We start from the raw sequence: 19,719 nt of genomic DNA on the forward strand, positions 1-19,719 counted from the left end.
GCCGTCCGGTATAATGTGCTGACGAAAAAATATTTATTCGAAAAAACTCACAATGAGAAGAAACTAAAGAAAAAACAGAGAAGTAACAAAAACTAGGAGACTCTATAGTCTTACGGCAAAGATAAAAAAACAACACATGACCAGAAAAAAGTCGCGCACTTTTGAATTCACTTTGCACCAGACATGAAAAATATCACTGGAACGTAATACCTATATTATTTAGCGTACCAAGTAAGCCACTGCATCTTGTGCGGAAGGGAAAACCACACAGATGTGATAATAAAACTTCAAAACCAATAGAACTGTTTCCCAAGCCAGTGGAAGCCAATTCCACAACTGTTGCAACATCTGAGCCAAAACACCCAGAATCTTCAACACATTTAGTTTTGAAGCAAAAGTAATTACATTTACAAAACTATTCACGTATTTGAAAGTCGAGTGAAGTGTAAGAATGGGTGAATCATTAGACTCAATACAAAATTTTCACACGTCAAGTGGCTTTCATAATAAGAACAACCAACAACAGAAATACATGCTTCTCATGCATGAAATATGTGCCTATTTCTCTTTTTGTCAGCAGAGAAAGCTGCAGTTATATACATATTCGAAAATGCATGGAACGCAAAAACATAATAACTATTTCGTTGATTAAGTAAAATAACTTTTTAAAAAATTATCCTTACGATGCATGTGGATTGGATTGATTTGGGGGAAAGAGACCAAACAGCGAGGTCATCGGTCTCATTGGATTAGGGAAGCATGAGGAAGGAAGCCGGCCGTGCCCTGTCAAAGGAACCATCCCGGCATTTGCCTGAAGCGATTTAGGGAAACAACAGAAAACCTAAATCAGGATGGCTGGACGTAGGATTGAATCGCCAACCTCCCGAATACGAGCCCAGTGTGCTAACCACTGCGCTACCTCGCTCGGCACGATGCATGTGACTGCTTTCTCAGTGCTTGGAGCGCTAGTGCCACTCCAACTGTCAAACGGTAATAATTTTCGCAGTAGAGGGTGCTGGACTGTCGTTCAACCTTGAGATTGGTTTGTAGAGTATGCCAATCCCCTCTTAAGTCTATTGCCTCTTCATAATCTGCTGTATGAATGACATCCTTGGCTGTCCCTGGGGCCCTCAATAGCTCCCCCTGCTGTTGTCCCATTAACGTTACTGAGGTAAATAGTATTCATGGGTTTGCCTCCTGATGACGTTGTGCAAATTCCAAAATATTTTCTCGGAGCAATTGTCCGACATCTTCATGTGTTGAATCTTGCTGGTGGCTAGGTACGACTGACAGCATCCGCATTTCGACGCCCCGTGTACAGCACATGTGCGCGAAGAATGCACAGGCGCGGAAATCACGCATGTGCAGTAATTTGCAGATAGACGGTGCCATACTCTAACGCCCTCTGCCGAAAATAGCAAAGCGGTCCTCCTCCAAGTGCTCTGTATGCTACGTTTACTAACAGTGTGGCCAGACGTTACTCAGCAAAAACTGTACAAGACCAATGTTATGACGGGTATGCTATCGAATTACCAATTTTATTGAGTCTCAGAATGTGATACACAAGTTTGTCTCGTCTTATTTGGATGTGTCTCCACAGACATCTGGTTTCCTGCACTCTTCTCAGCACCTCTTCATTGGTAATTCTGTTTTTCCAACAGATCTTCATCATCCTTCTGTAGCACCAAATCTCCAGGGCCTCTAGCCGTCATCTCTCTTGTTTTCCTCTTGTCCAAGTTTCACACCGATATAGAGCCACACTACAAACAAATTCTTTCATGTCTCGTTTCTTTATTTCCAGACAGATGGTCTGGCTGGTGAGTAAGTTCTTTCTCAGCTTAAATACAATTTTACCTTGCTGTATTCTGCTTCTAATTTCTTTCTGGCTTCTACCAATCCTTGTGATCCAGATTCCCAAATAGGTAAATTGCTCTGTCACCTCCAGCTCATCTCTTCCAGTTCTTATTCTTAAAGCTTCATACTCTTCTTCAGCACTACATACCTTTACTTTAGTCTTTCGTGTATTTATTCTCATACAACGCTGACTGCAGAAAATACTTTCCGTTGTGCTGAGGACCTCCCCCAGACTTTCTTTCGTCTCCATGATAACACCAATATCATCTGCATAATGTAGCAAATCTCTCTTCTGCACATCAGTTTTGAACTCCACCTTAGCAGTTTCATGAAATTGTTCTATATCTTCCTGGGTTTAAACATTGAATATAAGAGAAGAAGGAGCAGATCCATGTCTCATGCCTTTTCCTTCTAGTTCCTGATGCAAATTACTGATCACAACATTTCATTGTTATAGAACTGTGTATCAGTTGCATGTCATTATTTTAGACCTACTTTCTTCAACACTCTGAACATCTCTTACCAGGTAACATTATCAAATGCCTTTTCCAGGTGTACAAATGGTTCAAATGGCTCACAGCACTATGGGACTCAACTTCTGAGGTCACCAGTCCCCTAGAACTTAGAACTACTTAAACCTAACTAACCTAAGGACATCACACACATCCATGCCCGAGGCAAGATTCGAACTTGCGACCGTAGCGGTCTTGCGGTTCCAGACTGCAGCGCCTAGAACTGTATGGCCACTCAGGCCGGCCCAGGTATACAAAAGTAGTATAAGCTGGTTTATTTTTCTGTATTAGCTTTTCAATAAGAAGTTTCAGTTCCAGAATTGCTTCTCTTGTTCCTAACACCTTCCTAAATTTAAACTGTCTTCACTCACTGTAGCCTCTACCTCCTCTCCAATTCTCCTCACAATTATCTTTATACGAATTTTTGATGCATTAGACATTAGGCTTAAGGTTCCCTACTGACCACATTTTGTGGCTGCCGACTTGTTCAGAATAGGACCCATGATGCATTTATGGAAGTCGGTTAGTATGTCTCCCATGTTATAGATTGCCCTAATCAGTTTCAGCAATATCATTTTCATGTTGTCACCAACATTCTTGATTAGTCCAGCAGAAATGTTATCAATACCCTTTGCTTTATGCTCCTATAGATCTTTAAGAGCTTTCCATATATTTCTTGCAGAATGTCATCTCCTTTTTCATCTAGTCCCCTTCTTTTCCTATGACATCTTCTTTTAAAGGTGTTCTGTCATACGATTTCGCAATGTGTTCTTTCTATTTCTTCACCAAATCTTCATCAAATAGCATTTTCCCTCCTCATCATCTGCTGTAACGGAGTCTGTTATTTTGCATTTGCTAAAAAGTTTCTTTGCTGTTCTGTAGATGATATCAGTTCCTCCATTTCGCATATTTGCTTCCACTTCCCTCCTCATTTCCTCAAGAAAATTTCATTTTGGCTTCTTGGCTTCTCTGCTGATTAAATTCCTTGATCTTCTGTATTCAGCTTTTCCTTTTCATCCTTTTTAATAAACTGAATAACACCTGCTGAAATCTGTTTCCTCCTGTTTTTAGGTTTAGTTTTTCCAACTACCTTTTCTGGTGATTTCTATATAACAGATTTAATTCGTCCTCAATTTTCTTTTGCTCTGCCATGTTTTAAATTTTTTAGTTATTTTGTTTGTTTCTTGAGCTAAATGCCTTGCAAGGCTCTCAGTTTTCAGTTTTTCTATTTCCCATTTCTGTTTTACAATCTTTTTCTTCACACATCTGAATATGAATGAACTTCTCGTCGCAACTACATTGTGGACCTGTCTGTGTCAGCTGATGGATAGCTCTGTCAGTCTTTTATTGGTTTTTAAGACATGATTTCACTAAAATGTGATCGAAATGTTGTCTCCTTAAGTCTCTTGGGGCCTTCCAGGTGTATCTTCTTCGCTTGTGGTATTGGAAAAGCGTATTTGCAGCAATTTATTGGTGCCTGGAGCGGAACTCTATTAGTCGGGCTTTGCTTCTTCTTCCAAGTGCATAGTTGCCCACTGTCCTCTCTTGCGATTCTTCATCCACACTTGCATTCCACTCACCCATAACAATCAAGTTTTCATCTCCCTTAATATATCCTGTCACTTTACTTATGTCTTCGTATATTTCGTCATCTATCACATCCTCTTCTTTGGACATTGGTATGTAAACTTTACACAGTTATCACAGTGTCCTCTGGTTTGCTTTCAAGTTTGACTAGTATTGTTCTACAGATGCGTTGCAAATATACATTGACAAATGAGGTGATGTTTTTTTCTTAAAATTACTTCAACTCCTCCCACACTCCAGGCCTGTTTTGATCAGTTCCAGTGTGAATGGCTCGGTATTTTCCAGACCAGAAGTCCACTGATTGGGGCCATCTCATCTTTGATATGACAAGCATATGATTTCCAGTTGTTCTATTTCAAGTTTTAGGTTTTCTAGTTTCCTGAACTGCAATAGTGTTCTCACATTCCAAGTGGCTATTTTAAAATAGCGATTGGTTTTCTTCACCTTGTCTGTACGTTTTGCAGTCCCCAACTGGAGATCCGATTTGGGGACTATTTTATCTCTGGAGAATTTTGAAGAAGATACTGGCTTGGTTTACTGCTGATGCTTGGGATGTCTGTGGATCTTTAACGTTGTGGTTTCCCTTTGCTTTCCACATCATCTGCTGCTAATCAGTGGCGACTGCTGTATAAGGACACAAGAGCATGTGAACACCCAGACTTTTGATACCTTGCTGATTTATTGGTTAATTTTCTTTGAAATATACGGTACTTAAATCTATTGGGCTATGCCTCGTTGCTACTCCTCTAGACGCAGTGAAACTTGGCATCGGGGACGCTAACATGCCTTCAGTTGTGCATCTTTTAAAGAGCTTCTGCCCATGGGCGACTGGCATGACGTAATTGCCTTATGGGCCTAATGCATGGGGATCAGGTAAATAACATGCACAGGTCGTGGCATGCACAGCTTGGCCTTATCACTCAACCCCAAGTTTATGTCAATGACACTAGATGGTAGCACACTGCGACACACCTATATTTCCATTCGCTTGGCAACTGGTGTAAATTCCGTTAGGTAGTAGCACATTCGTCAGATAAGCCAATTCACTCGGTATACAGTAAAATTAAATCGGAAATCTGTATATTTTATAATTATACTGAAAGAAAAACCTATTTTGTGAGTTTCTGGATAAGGTATAGTATATAAGTTTCGCATTTTATCACACAGTAATCCTTTTGTATTCCTAACAGGAGAGCGCACCAGTTTGGTTGGTTTCATTTACCTGTAATCTGGTGACCATGCTGATAGAAATTAAGGCGCTACTACCGGAATTTAATCATTTCCATAAACGGCAGTACAGACACGAAATAGTGAATCGCCTTTCGTATGCAATGTCAAGATGAACTCTGTTAAGTCGATTTTAAGAGCTAACACAAAACCAAATTATCAGGACAAGTTAGCCGCAAAGGAATTAGAGCCCACAGTCCAGATCCATTGACTGAGAATGTGACAAAATCAAATAAGCGTGACTACAAACGAGCATTTGACGAAGAAGTGTACTATAAGCACAAGCAGTTGTGTGGGTGCAACATAAGGCAGGCACTGTACTGTTTTGCGTAACTGATTTTCAGACCAGAAGTTTCTCCCCATGCAGATAATCTAGCATATCTCTTTGTATTACTCAAAAGGGCTAGGGCAACGTAGGAATGATTGGGGCAACAGCGAGCTTGATGCAGACATCCTGGATAGCGTTCTAAACCTTCATTACAATCACAATTACAAAAGCACAAAATCAGAATGTTGACAGAAAAAATTGTTGAAACCTAGAACATAAAAGATCACAAGTATTAACGAGATGAGACACTTCTCACATGAAGCCATTTGTCAGAGTCGATTGTTGCATGTGTTCTTGACATTGGCTGGTGTCTGCTGCTCGGGCTGCTTTTGTCATTGTTTGCAGTCCACCATGTGCGGACTGGCAGAAGGATTGATGGCGATGAGGATGCAAGCTGGTAGTCATGTTTGTCTCATCCCTTTTACGTCAGGGTCGCCTTAAGTTGCTCCATGGAGACCACTTCCTCCTAATCATTGTGCTGTATCTTGATGGTGTGGGGACTGCATTGTACACAAGGAAATAGACCTGTATAAAATGTCGCAAAGCCGCACATGGGAAGAGTTGAACAAGTCCTTATGCATAAAAATGCGTTCATCCTCATGTGCCTTGGGTTGCGTCAGATGGAGAAGTGTGACTGTTTCTTGTAGATGGCGCCTGAACTCAGAAATCGCCAGTGTCGCATGAAGGTCAATTGGTTTGTCCAATAGCAATTCCACTGGTAATCGCAACATTTTGCCACAGAGTAGCTGAGCAGGAGTGTGCCCCAAGTTCTCCTTGTGTGATGACCTCAGTCTTAACAGGATCAATGGTAGGGCGTCCACCCACGTACCCTTAAAACACATCAATGCTGCCTTTAGTGTGTGGGAATCTTCCTGCCATTCCATTAGTATCGATGTGGTTGCACCTGCAGACACAAAAGAGTTCTTGGAATAATGCTGTCTCAGACTGTCTGTCCCCGTAGGTTGTAATAGTTTGGCGGATCTCCAAATCTTAGTATCCATCCTCGAAGTACTGGCTTGAGCACTGTCGCACTATGATGTCTGTGGCCAGATGTGCTTCTGGCCATCTCTTAAAACAATCCACTACACTACCTAAATAGCAATAGACCTTTCAGTAAGGTAGTGTCCCTACCAGATCCACTTGAGCGTGACCAAATCTTGCCAAGAGCTTGATGAAGTTTCCAGTGAGGACAGCAATGTGTCATCCCACTTAGCATTTTTGAGATCTCTCACATTGTTGTGTGCTCTTGCAGTTGTATTTATTCACTCCGGTCCACACGACCTTCCTCATCAGCAATCATACTGTAGCTCTCACTCCTGGGTGTGAAAGTCTGCAGGAAGCCTCGAAAACTGCTGAGTGGGAGTTTCTGGGAATGAACACACATCATATCATGTGCAGCATTGCACCATTATGTTAAATCTCCTACTGACAGTTTTTACATTCCCTAATGCGATGGACATCCTTGGTGAATTGTGAAATAAAATCATCCTGTCTGACGAGTGTTGGCAAGCCTTTTGGAGTTTCCTTGCTGAAGAGCGATGTTATTTGTGCACGATCCATGCAAATAGTGAAAGTACGGCCTTCAATTGAATCTCTGAAGTCATGGACAGCTGTATATGCTGCAAAAAATTCCTTGTTTCTAGTACTCCAAGCCGTTTGCACATGTGCGAGCAACAGCCAACAAAAGCAAGAGGCTCCCAAGTGCCGTTGACAAGTTGCTGAAGTGCTGCCCCCACAGTTGTCTGGTTGGCGTCCACCATAATGGCTATTGCGGCATTAAACTGATGATGTGCGAGCAGTACTGCCCTAGCAAAATATTCTTTGCTCTGTCGGACGCCAGCACCAGCTCATTGCTCCAAGGAACCTTTTTTGTACCAGCCAAATGTTTATCCTTGAGTAGTTTTAGTAATTGTTCCAAAAATCGCTGCCTGGGGAAGGTGGGGGCGGTAATAATCAAGCATTCCAAGAAACTACCTTAGGTCCTTGAATGTTGCAGGGAGTGGAACCTGTTTTTGTGGCTCCATCAGCAGAGTAAACCTGTCCACAAAAACCTCAAAACTGTGGAAGTTTACTTTGTTCTGACCAAAAATACACTTGTCTAAATTGATCGCCTCGACAGCACCTAGGAGTCGCGAAAACTTGTCTTAAGTGAGACTTGTGTTCCTCCTGATAATTTGAAAAACTAAGGATGTCATCAAAATAAAAGTTTTAGCCCACACCACACAGCAGTCGATGAATAAACCTTCGCCTTGTTTCAACAGCGTTTTTTTTCAACAGGAAGGGCACGTAACAATACGCAAATAAACCAAAGGATGTGGTGACTGTCATCTTGTCAGTGTCTAACGTGGCTGCAGGAATTTGCGAATATGTCTGTGTAAAGTTGATTACACTGAAAAAACGTGAAGTTGCCACTGAATTGCTTACATCCAGGATATATGTAATAGGGTATCTATCTGGGATGGTTCTGGAATTTTATACTTGATAGTTTCCTCACAGCCTCTATGTGCTGTCTAGATACCCATCGTCTGCTGATGGCCTTCTCACACCCTCATAAATTTGCTTCGCCATTTCTTGCCTAGCCACCGTAATTTCTTTTGGTCGCTTGGCCGCTACTCACTGCCCTGGAGTGGTGAGAATGAAATATAAAAAACAACGTGTTGTGTGCCGCCTTTGCTCTTGATTGATACTATGATGTGCGACTCAACTTGTTCGCTGGTTGCCACGATTTTTGCTTTCTGCAGAAATCCTCTCTTAATGTGCACTGCGAGGTCGAAGTTGTATGAAGAATCAGCGTCTAGAATTGTCTCAGTGACGTCAGCTGTCAAGAAATTCCACATAATGTGGCAAGATCTAATACTAATGATTTGTTTCCATGCGCTTTCATTGCTGCTGTTATATCAGAGAAGCAGCTGTGCTGCCCACTTGGAAAGATCCTTTAGGTAACATGCTGACTTCTGATCCCATATCTACTAAAAACTTCTTTTAGGAGCATCTCTCCATCACGAATAAGCGCTGTGCCTGGTTGCCAGTCCCACCATCAGATCATGATAGTGTCTGTTAAAGTGGAGCTGACATTTTCATAACCTAGTGTTCCTGTGATGTGATAATGCCTTGTGCCCGTTACTTCTGAGCTGGCCACCGGCTCGAAGCCGCCTAGCTGCTTGTCTGTTGCTTCCCATATGTTGAAATATAACGGGGCGTAATAGTTAATTAGCAAATACCCATCTTCGTTTCTCAGTAGTCTCCAGTGCTGCAACAACTGTGAAGTAATTATGCGAGTATCTCTTCCACCAAAATTTTCTGTATCTTGGAGCGTTTTCGACAGTGTAGTTAACGATCTGGTAGTACCAAGAGAAATTTCGGGAAATTCAACAGTCACTGGTTATGCCATCCACTATTAGAAAAGGAAATTTATGGATTACAATGAAAAACTTGATAGTATATATTGACTGCCATCATTGAATTTCGTATTAATTTGTTCCTCTCACACTGCAACATGAAGTTTTACACAGGTACTACATTTTAATACGGAAATTCATGAAATATGTTCGATAACAATGCTTTTTATAAAGTTGCTTATAGCATGAAGATTATTAGTTGGAAAATGATCCTAATGTATGTGTCAGTTTGTTCCATAATTACTAACGAAAAGCTGGTATCACATCTTCTGAAAGGTATTCTGGAATTACAAACTGAGAATGATTTGTGCTTTATGTTCAAGTATCAATCACTAACAGTCCAGCCATTGCAGAGATATTTGTATGCTTGCTAAGGTCAGAATGAAATTAATGCCAGAATATGAAAGATAAATGACGTAAGACTGTTTCAAAATTTAAATAAATTTATTATTGTGGCAGGTTGTCACCTGGAATCAACACCTCATGTGATAGTTATCCCAACAACCACACATTGGTAGGTTTCATCACCCCCTCCCACTCCCCAGAGTATAGTAGATGAGGATCAGATACACTTCAAAAAATGGCTCTGAGCACTATGAGTGTGTGTGTTTGTCCTTCGAATAATTTAGGTTAAATAGTGTGTAAGCTTAGGGTCTGATGACCTTAGCAGAAACTCCCATAAGATTTCACTCACATTTGAACATTCTGAACTTAACATCTGAGGTCATCAGTCCCCTAGAACTTAGAACTACATAAACCTAACTAACCTAAGGACACCACACACATCCACGCCCAAGGCAGGATTTGAACCTGCAACCATAGCAGTCGCACGGCTCCGGACTGAAGCGCCTAGAACCGCTTGGCCACCGTGGCTGGCAGATACACTTCAGTCAGTCGTCAAAAACATAGTATAAAATTCCCCAAAAATTTCCAATCAGCGCGACATGCAGTTGACTTCAGTGAACATAAAATGTTCTGTGAGTGTACCCAATCAAATATGCAAAAACTGTGAACACATGTTGAAAGTGAGAGAGAGACAGAGCACCTCACTTCCTGCTGCTAATGAGTACACCGTCCGTTCGTTATATATTTTTACGATCTTCCAACAGGAGCCACTTATTTACAGATACCTGTGTAGTTACTAGATTATTTTTGTAATTTCTTGCGTGTTCGAGTGCTTACTAGGCACAAACTTTTATTTTAATAACAGCGTAGCATACAGTACCGCTGTTGTTATCGACCCTCGTATCATATAGGCTTTTGTTTGTTTTGGTTAGTGTAGCACAGTGTCGTTTAGACCGTTAGTGAGAGAGCACTTCGAATTCCTGCTGCTAGTAAGCTGAGTACACCATTCGATTGTTACATATTTTTACAAGCTTCAAACAGGAGCGACTGCAGTAGTGGATAGGAACTGTGATTGCTGTGTGCAGATACGAACTGAGTTGGTGACCCTTTGCTCACAGCTCCAGGCTGCATTGGATTCTGTCACTCAGTTTGAGGCTGCTGCCAAGGGTCATCACTGTGGGGGGTCGGACAGGGGGATGTGAGAGACATTGAGCATGTCCCACATGTCCCCCAACTGGTCCACTGCCGTGGCCACCCCGGGTGCTGCCTGCATTGAGGTTGACCCCTCACCCATGGTCGAGTGGGAGATCATTCTGAACTCTGGCACGCAGTGAAAAACTTTCCGAGCGGCTGATCATAGGTCTTTCCCAGTTCATTTGACGAACAGGTTTCTGGTATTATCTGTGGCTGACGATGTCTCTGAGCCAGATGCAATCGTCCACCCTGTTCCAGAGGAAGCTTCTCAGCCCACAAGGTCTGGGGATTCACAGAGCGTTGGTTTGCTGGTCGTTGGGAGCTCCAACATTAGGCGCATAATGGGGCCCCTTAGGAACATGGCTGCCAAGGAAGCCAGTGTGCACTCCATGCACATACTGAGGGGGGAATCATTCTGGATGTGGAAAGGGTGCTTCCAGATGCCATGAAGAGTACAGGGTGCAGCCAACTGCAGGCAGTGGCTCATGTCGGTACCAATGACGTGTGTCACTTTGGATCGGAGGAGATTCTCTCTGGTTTCGGGCGACTAGCGGAAATGGTAAGAAGTGCCAGTCTAGCTTGCGAGATTAAGGCGAAGCTCACCATCTGCAGCATTGTCGATAGAACCGACTGTGGTCCTTTGGTGCAGAGCCGAGTGGAGGGTCTGAATCAGAGGCTCAGGCGGTCCTTGACAGTGTAGGCTGCAGATTCCTTGACTTGCGCTGTCAGGTGGTGGGTTTACGGGTTCCGCTTAATTGGTCAGGTGTCCACAACACACAGGCTGTGTGGAAGGGACTGGGCGGTTTTTTAGGTTAGAGGGTCTCAGGGAACCATAGAAAGGGCGTCTGTCTGAAAGCGGACAGGTAAAACACAGTAAGTTAGTTGTAGAAACGATGGGTATTGTAGTTGTAAATTGTCATAGCTGTGTTGGGAAAGAACCAGAGCTCCAAGCCCTAATAGAAAACACTGAAGGTAAAATAGTTATAGGTACAGAAAGCTGGCTAAAGCCGAAATTTTTTCAAACGATCTAACAGTGTTCAGAAAGGATAGATTAAATACAGTTCGCGGTGGAATATTTATTGCTGTCAGAAGTAGTTTGTCTTGCAGTGAAATTGAAGTAGACAGTTCCTGCAAAGTAGTATGGATGGAGGTTATACTTGACAATTGGACTAAACTATTAATTGGATCGTTTTACCGATCCCCGACTCAGAAGATATAGTTGCTGAACAGTTCAAAGAAAACTTGTGGCTAATTTCAAATAGGTACCCCACTCATACAGTCATAGGCGGTGGTGACTTCGATCTACCCTCGATATGCTGTAAAAAGTATACGTTTAAAGCCTGCGGCAAGCAAAAGACGTCATTCGAAATTAAACTGAATGTTTTCTCAGAACATTATTTTGAACTATTAGTTCATGGGCCCACTCGAAGCGTAAATGGTTGCGAAAGCATACTTGATCTCTTAGCAACAAATAATTCTGGACGAATAGTGAGTGTCGTGACGAATACAAGGATTAGCGACCACAAGGCAGTTGCTGCTAGGCTGAATGCCTTAACACCTACAACCATCAAAAAGAAACGCAAAGTACGTCTATTTAAAAAAAGCTAATTAAAATGCTCTTAACGCTGTTTTAAGAGACAGTCTTCACTCTTTCCGATCTGGTCATGTAAGCGTAGAAAAGTTGTGGAATGATTTCAAAGAGATAGTATCGACAGCAATTGAGAGATATATACCACATAAATTAATAAGTGATGGTACTGATCCCCCATGGTACACAAAAGAGGTGCGATCTCTGTTGCAGAAGCAGCGAAGAAAGCATGCCAAATTTAAAAGAACGCAAAATCCCCAAGACTGGCAAAAGTTTTACTGAAGTTTGAAATACGGCGCGTACTTCAATGTGCGAGACGCTTTTAATAATATCCATAACGAAACTCTGTCTCGAAATCTGGCAGAAAAACCAAAGAGATTCTGGTCATACATGAAGCACACTAGTGGCAAGACACAGTCAGTACCTTCACTGCGCGATAACAACGGTGAACTCATTGATGACAGCGCCACTAAAGCACAGTTATTATACACGGTTTTCCGAAACTCCTTCACCAAACAAGACGAAGTAAATATTCCTGAATTCCAGTCAAGAACAACTGCCAAGATGAGAAACATAGAGGTAGATATCCTCGGTGACGCAAAGCAGCTTAAATCACTTAATAAAGGCAAGGCTTCTGGTCCAGATTGTATACCACTCAGGTTCCTCTCAGGGTATGCTGATACAATAGCTCCATATTTAGCAATTTTATACAACTGCTCGCTCACAGGAAGATCCGTACCTAAAGACTGGAAAATTGCTCAAGTCACTCCAATACCCAAAAAGGGAAGTAGGAGTAATCCGTTGTATTACAGGGCCATCTCACTAACGTCGATTTGTAGTAGGGTTTTGGAACATATACTGTATTCGAGCATTATGAAGTGCCTCGAAGAAAACGATTTATTGACACATAGTCAGCACGGATTCAGAAAGTATCGAAACACAACTAGTTCCTTATACTCATTAAGTAATGAATGCTATCGACAGGGGATATCAAATTGATTCCAATTTTTAGATTTCCAGAAGGCTTTCGACACCGTTCCTCACAAGCGTCTTCTAACCAAACGTCGTGCATATGGAATATCGCATCAGTTGTGCGACTGCATTCGTGACTTCCTGTCAGAAAGGTCACAGTTCGTAGTAACAGACGGAAAGTCATCGAGTAAAACGGAAGTAATATCCGGCGTTCCCCAAGGAAGTGTTATAGGCCCTCTATTGTTCGTGATCTATATTAACGATATAGGAGACAATCTGAGTAGCCCTCTTAGATTGTTTGTAGGTGATGCTGTCATTTACCATCTTGTAAAGTCATCAGATGACTAAAACGAATTGTAAAACAATTTAGATATCCGTATGTTGCGAAAAGTGGCAGTTGACCCCGAATGAAGAAAAGTATGAAGTTATTCACATGAGTGCTAAAAGAAATCCACTAAATTTCGATTTTGTGATAAGTCGCACAAATCTGAAGACTGTAAATCCAACTAAATACTTAGAGATTACAGTTACAAAGAACCTAAATTGGAACGATCACATAGATAATGTTGTGGGTAGAGCAAGCCAAAGACTGCGATTCATTGGCAGGATACTTATAAGGTGCAACAGGTCTACTAAAGAGACTGCTTACACCACGCTTGTCTGCGCTATTCTGGAGTATTGCTGTGCGGTGTGGGATGCGCATCAGGTGGGACTAACGGATGACATCGAAAAAGTTCAAACAAGGGCGGCTGGTTTTGTACTATCGCGAAATAGGGGAGGTAGTGTCACAGACATGACACGTGAACTGGAGTGGCAATCATTAAAACAAAGGCGTTTTTCGTTGCGACGGGATCATCTCATGAAATTGCAATAACAAGTTTTCTCCTCCAATTGTGAAAACATTCTGTTGGCACCCACCTACATAGGGAGAAATGATCATCATGATAAAATAAGAGGGTTCACACAGAACAATTTAAGTGCTCGTTTTTCCCGCGCGCCGTTAAAGAGTGGAAAGATAGAGAGACAGCTTAAAGGTGGTTCATTGAACCGTCTGCCAGGAACTTTATTGTGAATAGCAGAGTAATCAGGTAGATGTAGAGGTAGAAAGCATTGCTTTGCACAGAGATTCAAATTTAAACCTTCTCCATTTTCACGTAATTTGAAAAATAAATAAATGGAGGTAGGAGACGAGATACTGGCAGAAGTAAAGTTGTGAGTACCGGCCGTGAGTCGTGCTTCGGTAGCTCAGTTAGTAGAGCACTTGCCCGCGAAAGGCAAAGGTCCCGAGTTCGAGTCTCGGTCGGGCACACAGTTTTTATCTGCCAGGAAGTTTCAAATAAATGAAGCAATTACACAAAATTATATATATGCTTGTCTCACTGTTTGTTCTCTGCTGCTCCCAGGTACACAGCCTCTGTGTTCAGTAATTTCTACAAATACATACAATTGACCTTTAGTCATTATTTACCATTCCAGCATTCACAACATAGTGTACTAAGAAACAGAACAGGAAACAGTTATAAACAGTTGATGCTTAAATACCCAGATATTGTGCCTAAATTGAGTAGCTTGTAATTTGATTATTATTACACAAATATGGTTTCATAGACAGTAGCTTTCTAACTAGATAAGTTTTGGTCGATTCTGTTAATATGAGAGCACGTGTATACTCTCAGATATCACCTCCAGGATAGGTTAAAAGTTACAACGATATGTAGGTAGCACTATAATTACAGAATGAAATTTTCACTCTGCAGCGGAGTGTGCGCGGATGTGAAACTTCCTGGCAGACTAAAACTGTGTGTCAGACCGAGACTCGAACTCGGGACCTATGCCTTTCGTGGGCAAGTGCTCTACCGACTTTTTTTATCTCATTTTGTTCTATATTGTACGTAGAATTTGTTCGTAGCGGATGTCCGATGACAATCGTCCAGGTTGTTCGTTAATCCATTCACTGCGTTTTTTTTTTTATTGACTGAGCTACCCAAGCACGACTCACGACCCGTCCTCACTGCTTTAATTCCGCCAATACCTCGTCTCCTATCTTCCAAACTTCACAGAAGCTCTCCTGCGAAACTTGCAAGATTAGAACTCCTGGAATAAAGGATATATTGCGGAGACATGGCTTAGTCATAGCCTGGTTTCCAGAATGAAATTTTCACTCTGCAGTGGAAAGTGCGCTGATATGAAACTTCCTGGCAGACTAGAAGTGTGTGCCAGACAGAGACTCAAACTCGGGAGACTCCCGAGTTCGAGTCTTGGTCTGGCACACACTTTTAGTCCGCCAGGAAGTTTCAGTATGATAATTAGTTTGTGTTTTCGCTGACATAAGTAATTTTCAATTGTTTGGCATATTTATATACTCACTTCGCATTAACTTCCTCCTTCTGCAAAGTAGTCCATACTTCGCAAAACATCGAAATACTAAGTAATAAAACTTTTTATTCAGGAGGAAACACTGCACAAGCACGTGCTTTTGTGGAAGGGCCCTCTCATGTCACCAAAGTGAAGTGTATATTCATAAAGCAATGAAACAGGGAATTAATAAATTCCTCTCTTCAGCTTCTTAGTATTGTACAATTGTGATCACCTAAGCTATGGAATACTGTGCAGGCACACACTTTTGTGCAAGTATTTCTCACAGTCATATGTGATAAAATTTCATATAACGACCAAATCAGTATGTTCAGTGTGCAAATTATACGACTGGCAATTATTATACACCGAAATAGAAAACATACACTCACACAAACGCAGCTCCCACGCACATGACCGCAGTCTCTGGCTGCTGAGGTCAGCACACACACACACACACACACACACACACACACACAGTCTCTGGCTATTGAGATCAGTCATGTTGTTTATATCCGACAAAGGCTTTGTTGACAAAAAGCTCACTTTCTGAGAGTATTTTTGGTGTGTCTATCTGCGACTCAGCATCTCCGCTACATGGTGATTAGCAATTATCCTTTTCATAATATTATCATATTCCACCCTGTTTGGTTTTGCCTAACGGCTTTTATTACATCTCCTAACTTAGTGCTGCTTTCCTTTGTTACTATTCTCTAACGCAACACTATTGTCAGTGTCCGTTCTTCTTTCTCTTCTTTCCTGCATTTCACTTGTCACATTACAAATCGCACTGCACGCTCTACTTATGTGCCACACTGTATCAACCGTCTCGGCCGCGTGTCGTGCTGATCGTTGGTGCAGCATTTCATGTCTCACATTACTCCCGCCGATGTCATTAATCCTAAACCTCCAAATTGACCACTCTTTCCGTCACTCGCGTGTATTTTCGCGTGTTATTTCCCGCACCTTCCAGTGCCACATAAAACTTGCATCTCGTCATACCAACCACTCCCCACTCTCCACTCCTCCTTTCTGTTACAGTTCGCACCTATTAACTTCACCTAATCTAGTCACATCTGCCGTCTCCCCTCCTCTAACGTGTCCACCCAAAGACCTGCAACTCACATTACAATCTTTTTATTCATTTTTTTCTTTGATCTCATTGTGTCTTCGCGCCAATCTCAACTGGTTTTCGCCTTTTACTATCGGCCTACTCCCACAGATTTCATCTTGTTTCCCCATCCTTCATCTGTTTCAAGCTGTTCGTGATTTTTCCCACTTGTTTGAGTGATTTTTGCGATTTTTTCGGACATATTTCTACGCTATTTACGTATTTTTACGTGTTTTTATCTTCCACCACGGATCCTTGCTCCTTCCGACTGCGTCAATACAGAAAATATTCCTTATCGCTAGCCAGAAACCAGCCCCAGACGCTGTTACTGCATTGTTGCTTGGCTAATGGAATCCGTCTGTGGCTGCCACCTCTCCTTCCACAATGACCTCCAGATTCTGCCAATCCTTCACCCTCACTAACTTAGTCCTGAAAAGCCATATCAATCAGGCCCAAATCTCCTTGCAATATCTCCTCTCCATCTGGAAACCTCTCTCGCTGAAAACGGCAATCTGGCCTCAGCGGCCAGAGACCTTGGTCATGTGTGTGTGAATTGCATTTGTGTGAGTGTGTGTGTGTGTGTGTGTGTGTGTGTGTGTGTGTGTTTCTTTATTGGTCCTGTAAATCGTGTTTAGGTACATATTTTGCAGAAACGATGTAGGACAAGTCAGGTTGGTACAGTATATACATCATCATACACATTGTTATTTTGAAAGGATAAATAATTAAAAATTATTCAATACATGTTGAATATTGATGACAAATTTAATATAATAAAATAAAATGATAGACTTATTAAGAATATTTTAGCAATTACACTGCACTTTTCTGGTACTCTAAAAACTCGAAAACAGAATAGAAGCAGTGGTCAAGCAAGTACTCTTTCAGTTTCACTTTAAAATTTGTAAATTTTGCATATGTTTCAAATAGGATGGCATGTGATTGTGCAGCATTATGCAAGTATGATACACTCCTCTCTTATAAATGTTTTACTTACTGTACTGACATGCAAGTAATGCTTCTGCCTAGTATCGTGAGGGTGGTAATCACAGTTGTACTTGAAGATATTTCCATCTTTTAAAATACTTCCTTTTGTGAAATTTAATATTTCATACATATATAGGCAAGGAAGAGGCAGTATACTGAGATTTTTAAATATTGGTCTACAGGAGTCTCTGTAGTTAACATTGTTTATTATTCTAACAATCTTTTTCTGTAGCCTAAATGTTTTGTTTGTGTCTACGGAGTTCCCCCAAAAGATAATGCCGTACATCAGCAGTGACTGAATACTGCCATGGTACATTGTAATCACAGACGCACGGCTTGTATTTTGTGCGAGGATTCTTACTGCGTAAGTAAGTGTGTTTAGCTTTTTATTTACATGGTTAAGATGTGTCTCCCATTTTAGGTTTTGCTGTATATGTATACCTAAAAATTTTGTGTCGCTCACAGATGAGACAGTTTTTCCATCAATTTTAAAAATTGGACTTTCAGGATGTAGTTTCTGTGAATTATGGAAATTGACTGTCACTGTTTTTTCATTATTTATTATTAGCTTGTTTGTTCTGAACCATTGTGTCAAATTTTGTATTATACCTGTAGCTATTTTTTGTAGGCTTTCCTCATCACGTGATTTGATTAGGATATTTGTGTCATCTGCAAAAAGTACTGTTGTCCCTTTAGTTATTTTTTCTGACAAATCATTAACATAAAGAATGAAAAGAATTGGCCCAAGGACTGGCACTTGAGGAACTCCATATGTAATGTTTTGTGCATTACTGTAAAAATTATAAATTTTTTGTTTTTTTCTGTCTTTGTATTTTATTTGAGTGATCTGTTGACGGTCATGAAGGTAGGAATGTATCCACTTGTTTGGTAGGCCTCGTATTCCATAATTACCTAGCTTCTGCAACAGAGTATTATGATCAATTACATCGAAGGCTTTACTAAGGTCAAGAAATATCCCAGACACATGTTGCTTATTATCTACTGCAGTTAGAATTTCATTTAAGAAGGTATAAATAGCTGATTGTGTTGATCTGCCAGTTCTGAATCCGTGTTGCATCACTTATTATGTTTTCTTTATTTAGAAAGGCTGTCAGCCTTCAAAGAAATAGTTTTTCAAGAATTTTACCAAAGCCTGACAATACTGGTACAGGTCTATAGTTTGCAGCTTCGTGTTTGTCCCCTTTCTTGTACAGTGGTGTCACTTTTACCATTTTCAGATTTTTTGGGAATATACCACTCACAACTGATGAATTGAAAATATCTGTTAGTGGTTCTATGATAGATGTTACACTTGCTTTGATGATAATATCTGGTATTTCATCAGTACCTGCTGAATACTTATTGGGTAACCTTTTTATATTGACAGATAATTCCTCAGGTGTTGTTGGAGACATGAATAGGATTCTTGTAAGAATTTTTGTATCTGACTGTAGTGTATTGCTGTCTGGTTGTAAGGTGTAATGTTTGGTAATCAGGTGGTGTGCAACATTAGAAAAGTAGTTGTTAAATTTATTAGCCACTACTGTGGGGTTGATTATTTTATTGTTGTTTTCATGAAGTGCTATATTTTTGTGGGCTAATGATGTAGTACCTCTTTCTCTTTTTATCATACTCCAGGTTGCTTTAGTCTTATTCCTGGAATTTATTATTTGTTTGTCATTTTCCATTTTCTTTGCTTTTGTTATAACTTATCTAAGTATTTGTTTATATTGTTTAAAGTAGTTGATAAATACAGGATTTGTGGTTTGCTTTGAGTATTCATGTAAGTTCCTTTTATTGTTGCATGATATTTTTATTCCTGTTGTGATCCATTTATTTGGTTTGTGCACAGAATTTATAAGTGACATTTGTTTAGGAAAGGCTATTTCAAAAAAAGTTTGTATCTGGCCATAAATTTATCAAGCTTGTCATCTGTGCTGTTTGAACTGTAAACATCAGTCCAGATTTCTCTCCTCAAGAGAGAACAAAAGTAATCTATGTTTTCATTATTAAACTTCCTCACAATAGTTCTAGTTTTCTGGGCTTCTGTGTTTCCTGGAATAGTGATTGTTAGCATTTTGGCATTGTGATCACTAAAACCAGTGTTTGCAGTCTGTGTGTTGCAGATATATTTATCTGTGTTTACAAACACCTGATCTATGGTTGTTGCAGAAGTAGTGGTTATACGAGTTGGGTTGATTATAGTTGGTTTTAGGTTAAAGGACTTCAGTAAGTCTTTGATTTCATCTTTAAATTTACTG

This window comes from Schistocerca serialis, chromosome 6, assembly GCF_023864345.2.
Source record: "Schistocerca serialis cubense isolate TAMUIC-IGC-003099 chromosome 6, iqSchSeri2.2, whole genome shotgun sequence".
Lineage (NCBI taxonomy): Eukaryota > Metazoa > Arthropoda > Insecta > Orthoptera > Acrididae > Schistocerca > Schistocerca serialis.